Here is a 9,016-nt window from a genome sequence, read left to right as displayed (position 1 = left end):
GCTTTCTATATTTTATTAGCAATAAAAGTATACAGATTTATTCCAAAACGGACCGATACAAAGATAAGATGATGTATGGATCCAGTAAAACATTTACAGTTACAGCAGTAAAAACATTTATGATTAGCGATAACGAGCCACGATTTGATGACTGTTAGGAGATGAAAGGGGGAACTGAAGATAGGTGGTTTATCTCCATCTCTGATCCTGACAGTCTGACCTGTCAAAGTCCCCCGGCTTGAAGGGACTCGCCTGTGGAAACACCTTCCCTTCTTACAGCTCCGTCCCACTGCCTCAACTGTCTCTATGAGAAAAGTTAACTAGCCAACTAACTACAGTAAGATTCACAATATATCAGTCTCTCCGCCCAATCCAGGAGCTGCTCATAAAAGTCGGTTTGCAGAAAAACGTCGTGAAATGAACATTTCAATTATGGGCGATTTAGTTTATAATATAAACTATAATATAAGCCGAGACTTATTACTCACTTCCACAAACGTGAAGAATACTTTTTCAGCATCTTTCCTTCCTTTTATCTGTCTGTTCTGTAAAGCTGTGTTTCAGGAGAGAAAATGAAATCCGGAGTAACCGCGCTGCGTCCCGCTGATTTTAATAATTAAACGCCGGGTAATAAAACACATCGACGTATTAATGTGAGACGCTCAGATAACCGGCCGAGTATCGACTGTCAGTGGTTTCCTTCAGGAGTGTGCGTGTGTGTGTGTGTGAGAGAGATGTTTACTTCTTTAATCGCAGCATCACTGTCAGGAGGATTTCTGTTTAGTTATCTCCGATTAATGATTCCTCACACGCTGCTCTTAGTTATGAATTATTATAAATATTCTTTCCCGCATTTTAATTTGATCTCTCATCATGTCCAGGAAAAGGATGTTATTTTGATGACTCATCCTGTACTAGTCTTGAGCTCGTCCAATTAAATGCCCCATAGAATGTATATGCTCCGCCCCTGAGGGCGTGTCTTGTGTTGTACTGGGGGGAAACCCCAGGAGAAACACAATAGAATGGTCATCCACCTTACCTACAAACCTGACGTCACAACAAAATGGCGGCACACACAAACCCACAGTCAACGTTCTACAGATTTTCCCTTTGCACCGTCTTTCTAACTTATTCGACAGGATCTGTAAGTTTTGTAAATTTAGATTTGTAACTATTTTTAGCTATTTTTTTTTTTGTTATAGCTCCGTATACATCCCAATATACCTTCGTATAGTCTAGAAGTAGGATAAATAATGATAAAGCTTAGGTGATTAGGCGACGTCTTATAAGAAGCGCATTTAATATGTTTTTTTTTTTTTTTGTCTTCCATTTTTAAAAAGTGATCGTCATATATACTTACTAAATGAATTTGCATAGTCAAATGTATATGGATGGCAGTGTTGTATATTGTTTATAAAATGAGATCTTGTTCAGAAACTTAGAAAAAAAAACTTTTATAAAAAAAATCTATCTATATTTTAGAGAAAAATGTACAGTACCACGCGGCCAAGTATACACAACAAGAAATTAGCATATGAATTATAATAATGATTATAAATATTTTCTGTTATATTGTTTATTATAATTCATATGGTTAATAATTACAATGATACAACAATAATTAGTATTATATTACTTTGTTCATAGCAAATAATTATTGTAGATTGTTATACAATAGAAATTCTGATCAAGAGGCGTGCAGTAAAATCAATATATTCTATTGATATATTTTTATAACAGTATTTAGGCTGTATGTTGTGGTTAAAAAGATTGTTTTTAATTGATATTATATTATATTTTCTGTGACGCTTGAAAGGCAACGCCCCGCCTGAGCTCTCTGTGTAAATGTTCTCTAAAATAGCCTTCAGAAATGTTTTTATTTTTTAAGTTTTCACACAGAAAATGATTTTTATGTTCATTATTTCCATTTAAAAAAATCCTCTCATGTTTCGAAAGAACTGCGAGTCATTTCTGCAGAATGACAAAAAAAATCAGAAGCAGCAGCTAGCTTTTACTTGCATAACTGTAGGCGCCTCCTGTACAGTTAGGCGCTAGCGGCTCCATTTCGGCTGTATCTCAAATGCCTTTCTGTTCCCTACCCGCGCGCCCTTCGTAGAGTAAGACACCATGGCTCGCACGAGCTACCTAGTGCCCTATATTTCCCACAAGTCATTATTTGGAACTCCCCCCACCCCCCTCCCGATACGTCCTTGTAGGTCAGACCAGCTTGATTATTAGCTAGCAGCTTGACCAAATTTGTGCTCGCGGACACGTTCGGCCAATCAAAAAATTGTGCACGTTAAGTAACGGTTCACGGAAGAACACGATTGGCCGGATCGCCTGTCCATCAAAGAGGTTAACCAATCACAAAGATGAAACGAATGGCGGGGATTGGTTGAGTCAATTCCTCGGTTCTTAAGCTGTATCTCCTCAAACACTATCCAACTTCTAGATTCGGGAAAAAAAAAATTATATATATATTTATATATATAAAGCCGAAATTTTTGCAGGATAAATATTATTTATTGCGAACGAGTCATCGAGATAGTCGGTGAATCTTGCTTAAATTTCCGATGTTTTGTTGTCAGGGTCATCTAAGGAAGAACTAAGCGTGCAATAATGGAGATTTTGGACAGAAACAATTGCTAGTCGGCTAGCCTAGCCTAGCCTAGCTTAGCTGAGTTTTAACATAGCATAAGCTAGTGCTAGCGCGCTAATATTTTACTACGGACGAGCCGATTAGGAATTGGGACGAAACGCCCGTCAGGTAAAAACAACTTTATCTGATTTATTTATTTTTTTTGAAAACCTTCTCCTCCATTAAAAGAATAAAACGCGACGTGAATGAAGATGTGGAAAATCCATGCTGTGTGTGATTGTCGTTTACAGGCTGCAGGATCTGCACCAAAACCTGCTGGCTTTTTTTAAGCTTTAATGAAGCAGTGTAATTACTCCAGTGCATTATTTACCTCAGAGCATCATTTACCTCAGAGCATCATTTACCTCAGAGCATCATTTACATGAGAGCATCATTTACCTCAGAGCATCATTTACCTCAGAGCAATATTTACATGAGAGCAATATTTACATGAGAGCATCATTTACCTCAGAGCATCATTTACCTCAGCATTATTAACTCCGAGAGACAGGAGTGTGAGAAGATAATTAGCCAGAACTGACAGGAGCAAACTGGACAGTCCAGTCGATGTGTCTTCATATGGAAATGTTACATGTCCAGGTCGATCTACACTGTTAATAAATAAGTCTATAAAATAATTAGCTTGTAATATATCCAGTATTAACCAGAAGCTTGTAAAATTACTACACTGATGGAGTTAATAATTTACTGACATGCGTGTTAACATGTTTGCATTCTTCTGTTTAAGATACAGGGAAAAAAGGTTTTAAAAGAAGAAAAGAAACGACAACAAAAAGTAAATTTTGTCGCCACCGAAGTTGGACACTTTCTAGACTTGATTTGAGGAAGGACGTGTGTGTATGACGTTCTGACAGGGTTTAATAATAAAAACAAGTAAATTATAGAAAAGTAAACGCTTTAGAATTAAAGTCACGTTTAATCGTGTAGCGTTAGAATTTGAAACCTTTAACTAATTTAAAAAAAGAGTCCGAAAAACTTTAAAAACTTTAAAAAAAAAATTATTTGTAATATAATCGACTTAAAACTAAACAATTCTAGACATGGCGTTTTTTTTTTTTTTTAATGTACATTTTGAAATAAATAATTTCCGCACTCGAACGCCGTACGTATTATACGTAAGGCACATAATCGTGATTATTTATTATCGGAAGATAATCCACTCCGTGGCGGTATAAAAACCCTAGAATCTGATTGGTCGGAAGGTGTGCGTTGTTTCTGTAAAACTGTGTCGCTCGGACACAGTAACACGTACGACGGGTTTAGGTTATCGTTCAGATACGTCATCGTTTCTATAGTAACAGCTCACGTAGTGTACGGGGACGTGTACGGCGGACGCGCCGCGTAATCTAAGACTAATAACACGCAGATTAAAAAAAAAGTTTAGTGGTTTAACAAAGTAAAACATATAATTGTTAACATGCTGAATTTCTTTTGTTAGTCGACTCTTATATAACTTTATTATTTTAACAGTCACACTGCTTTAAAGTCTTATAGACGGAGGAGTTTACGCGTTCGGGTTTCTCTGTGAAATGACAAGCTGCATGTTGTTGTTTTTTTAAAAGAAAGAAAGAAAGAGGCTGGTGAAGGATGGACTGTTTATCGCAGCTGTAATAAAAGCGTGAACAGGAACTAATTTGTCTCTCGGACGTTTCACAACGTTAAACCTGATGACAATTCTTTAAAGCGCGTGATGTGTCATCCGGTGATAAATTAAACCCCGTACTCGCTGTGGTATAAGCGGAATAAAACGCACCGTCTGGCAATGAAACGGACCAAACTTTGATTTCTCTTTATACGTGTTTGTTTCTCTGTAAATCTGTGTTTGATAAAAGTAACCATGTTTTCCTTTTCATTTTCTTGACTTCCTGGATATCTAAGTTAAATGTATCGCGACATATTTATCACGATATCGATATTATACGGTCGTATCGCCCAGCCCTAACACCCAACTCTCTTCATGTTGCGGAACTATCAGAGAGAGATGGAGCGCTAATAACTCGTTTTGTTTATTTACAGCCCCGACTTTAGTTTTGTAAACACTCCTGACCTTGTTATCGGATAATTAAATAAATAAATTTAAAAAAGCTAAACCTATGGATTACAGCTAAAGCCGACTTCCGATATTTTTTCACCACTGTAATGGCGTAACGTATAGACGACACGCGGTACGTGTATCTGGCCACGCCCACTTCTTCTATAGTGTCTAACTTTCCCGCTCTTTTTTTTCCCCTTCTTCTTCTTCCTGTTCTTCTCCTTTCAGCATGTGGATGGTGGGCGAACATGGAAGGATCGTATAGAATGAGTGTGAGGGAGCTGTGTGAGACGGATGACTTGGCTACGAGTCTGGTGCTGGACCCGTTACTCGGGTTCAGCACCCATAAGATGAACATAAGGTAGGATTCGCACCACACACACACACACACACACTGTTTAACAGGGCTACAGTTAGGAATTGGTGGGAATGGAAATGTTATACAATCACGATACTGAGAGGAAAAATACAAAGAAATAGATTGTAAACATCTTATATAAGGTGTAATATTAAATCACGTTATATTTAAATATCATATATAATAATTAATATTTAAGGCATTAGTTGGTGTTGTAAAACATGATATCAACGTTACGTTGCACAAAACATCGTGGAGTAATTTATCATGGAGCTGCACGATTAATCGACTTTCGATCTCGATTAGGATTTTGACGGCTCACGATTACATGAACATGATCGACTGCGGTATTGACGTTTAAAGTTCGTCCACCACTCATAGAAAACTCCACTGCAGATCAAATCAAGCGCTTCCTAAACTTACAGCCAGTCACCATAGAGTGGCGCAGGGATGACACCATTCTGTATGCCAAAACCTGGAAACGGGTTAGCATTTTAGCACTTCGGTTCCATCGTCCCGAAGTCGATGGGTTTTTTGAATGGGATTTTGGTTAAAAGCCTGAAATAAGGTCTGTGGTGAACACAAGCTCAAAATATTTTCACGTTTTATTCTACGGCATAAAATACACCAGTAAAATCCCACTCGTGATTTTTTTAAAAGCTTTTACGTGTATTGAAAAAGGCGGTTGCTAACCGTCACGTAATGAGAGTTTAGGACGGCTGCAAGTGCAGGTAAGAGCTTTATTGAAGAGAGGCAGACAAGTCCAAAACGCGAGACAGTAGCGTGGTCAAAAACAAGCAAAAGGTCCGGCGATCGGCAAACGGGCGTAAACAAGAATCAAAAAACGAGGTCGAGAACAGGATCAAAACTATGAGATGGGAAACGCTTATTACACGGAAAACTCATGCAATACTTCGCACTGAACAAAGAGACACGAGGGGTTTAAATGACGAACGTAATTAAGGGTGAACACAGAACAGCCGAGACTAATGATGACACATACGGGAACACCCAGTGACAATACAGGGTGGAGGACCCCCCCCCCCAAAAAAAACAAACAAAAACAAAACGTGGATGAAGATTCATCCACAGAGTAAATCTGTATTATGGGAAATGTTTTAAATCAAGTTTGGAGAAGTATTCGGAAGCTTGGTGATGGTGACGTTGAAGTCGAGCGACCGTGGTGTGCTTTGTTTATAGCGTACGGTTAGATATTTATTTCCGGAGATTGTATTTACGCTTCAAACTTCATAAAAGTTGTGTTCATTTGTTAAAATGATCTTGATGGACAAAACGTGTTAGTATTGTAAACTTTTGTTGGTCACAGAGATTATTTTTTTGCAGTAATCCAAAATCCTATTGGTTTTTTGTCGAGGGAACCGGTGTGATGATAACTTCCGGGTTCCGGTACAAAATGGCATCATGCCTTTTCTGCATACGCCTGAATTGTTTTCATTTGGTTGATGGTATTTTTGTTTTTACTTACCCTATAGTTCAGGTACAATTTTGTTGATATTTTCTATGAGATGATGCATTTTAAGGATCAGTCTAATTTGATGTAAAGATTTGTACATTAGCAGGAATGTAGCACAACATGGAGGTGAAAGCAGCGGTCTGTTTATTTAAATGTGAAGTGCGATAAAAATATATTGTCACTAAAATCAATTAATAATTGTGATCTCAGTATTGATCAAAATAATCGTGATTATCATTTTGGCCATAATTGTGCTGCCCTAGTTTATCACGATAGTGGTACGGTATCAGTGTCTCACATGTTCCTGGGCATTAATATTAAATATTACATTTAAGAATGAATAAATAAATAAATAAGTATGTAAGTAAATTGAATGATTTTCAGTTCTGTATTGTAGTGTACCTGGTTTATTAATTTATTTATTGAAGCGTTTTTGTTTACACGTCATGCTCAATTCAGTAGCTCCGAGGTTATAAATTAAATTTTAAAATGTGATTTAATTGGATTTAATTGAATTATTCCGATCGTAATCGCTCTGATTAGATAATTAGACGCACCCTGTATTCGTCTCGATCCGTAATTAGTCATCACCACAGTCCTAGCCTTTTCTCTAGAGTCGGTTCCAGAAGTATTGGCACCCCTTAGTGGCGTTATGGGGAGAGAAATCACAAAAATAATTAAAAGATGTCAGAAGTATCAGCACTCCTTACATAGATTTAAAAAAAAAAAAAAAAAACCCTGTGTAGTAGTGGTAAAGTAGATGGCAGTGCGTGAGTCGGCGAGTTATTTAGAGCGTTTAAGGGCTTTGCTCAAGGACTCTGGAGTATTTCTGCAGTTCAGACTTGCGAGGTGGTGAAGGGTTTTTACTTTTCCTTTGTGCCGAGCTTCTGTTTTATTTAAAAAAAAAAAAAAAAAGTTTGTAGCACAGACATTGTATTAACGGATTGTTTCTAAACATCCACATGCTTATATACGGGCAAAGTGATTACAGATGTGACCTTTAAACTCACATTAACGTGTCTTTAACGTGTCTTAAGAGATTAGCTCGGTCATTAGTCTGGTCACGTGACCCGTCCTGGAGACCGATAAGAAATCGGCGTTACGGTTGTGACATCACGTGGGCCCAAAATGAATGTATGTGTGTGTTATGGAGTGAGATGTTAATTTGAATACTATAAAGATGTAGTACCATCACATGAAGAAGTAAATTAAGTTTTTAAAAAAAATGTTTTAACTAAATGAAACAAAATGGTACGGTTTAGGCCACGCCCACTTTTGGTCTGAATTTGATTATAGATATGGATATTTTTGTTGCTTTGGAGCTGAACTGTAATGTAGAGTGTGTGTGTGTGTGTGTGTTGTTAGTCCTCTGCCAGAGATCCGGCGGTGGAGCTACCTGAGGGAGACGCTGCTACGCTTCAAGCGCACTCGGGACTTCCAGGCCACGTTCGACTCCCTGCTGGAGGGCGAGTGGACGAGCGAGTACTTCCGAGACCTCGGCTCGCACCGGCAGGAGCTGCTGAGGCAACACGTGAGTATAAAAATATCGCATCGCCGGCTTGTTGCCTCGGTGACGACGATGATCATTTGTCAACACATTATCATCATTTATGCAAAATTGCACATAAAAAAGCTACTTAATAAAAAATATAGTTTCAGTGATAAATATTTTATTTTATGTGGACATTTAATAAAATTCATTATTATTATTTTTTTTAACAGTTTTTTTCAGGGTGATGTAACTGGTGTTGCAATTAATTAATTAATTATAATGGACGCACGGATAACATTTTGTGAATTTAGTAATTTTAGCTAGCTAGGATAGATGATGCGTTGAAATTTATGCCTCTAAAAGAAAACAGCTCGTTAAATTCGACACGTAGTGCGAGTGAATAAAAACGAATAAAGAAAAACATTTTATTTATTATTTTTTATTTTCTATCAGTTTGCGTTCACAAAGTTCACGTTTTTTGTTTACAAAAAAACCCCAAAACAAAACAGTTGTATGTATTCAAAAGTATTGGCACCCACTTGATTCATATCGGATGCTTTTTAAATCTATGCTTCTGTATATTTTATTTTTGTTTATTTATTTTTTTTTTAAAAAAACGTCTCCCTTCTTTTCAGATGTACCGCTATCTCACTGCCTTCCTATTGGACAGCGGAGTCCAGATCGAGTCATGTGACCGCTATTCTTCAGAGACCAATGGCGCTAAAATCACAGCAACAAGAAACTGGTGAGACTTTCAGCGTGTGTGAATTTATTCCTGACTCACTCACATGGGGTAAATGCTGACTGGGCTGCTGTCTGATTTCTGTGTGTGTGATGGTGAAGGTCGGTCGGAGAGCGTGTGGAAGTGCTGCAGGGCTGTATAGCTGAGCTGAATCCCACAGACAGCGCCGTGCTCAGGACCGGCGTGAACGATTTCAGCGTGATGTACTCGACACGTAAGCAGTGCGCTCAGCTCTGGCTCGGCCCGGCTGCCTTCATCA

The sequence above is a fragment of the Ictalurus furcatus genome, chromosome 2 (genome assembly GCF_023375685.1).
Source record: "Ictalurus furcatus strain D&B chromosome 2, Billie_1.0, whole genome shotgun sequence".
Classification (NCBI taxonomy): domain Eukaryota; kingdom Metazoa; phylum Chordata; class Actinopteri; order Siluriformes; family Ictaluridae; genus Ictalurus; species Ictalurus furcatus.
The sequence above is the reverse complement of the archived record's forward strand: the minus strand, read 5'-3'. Positions refer to the sequence as shown.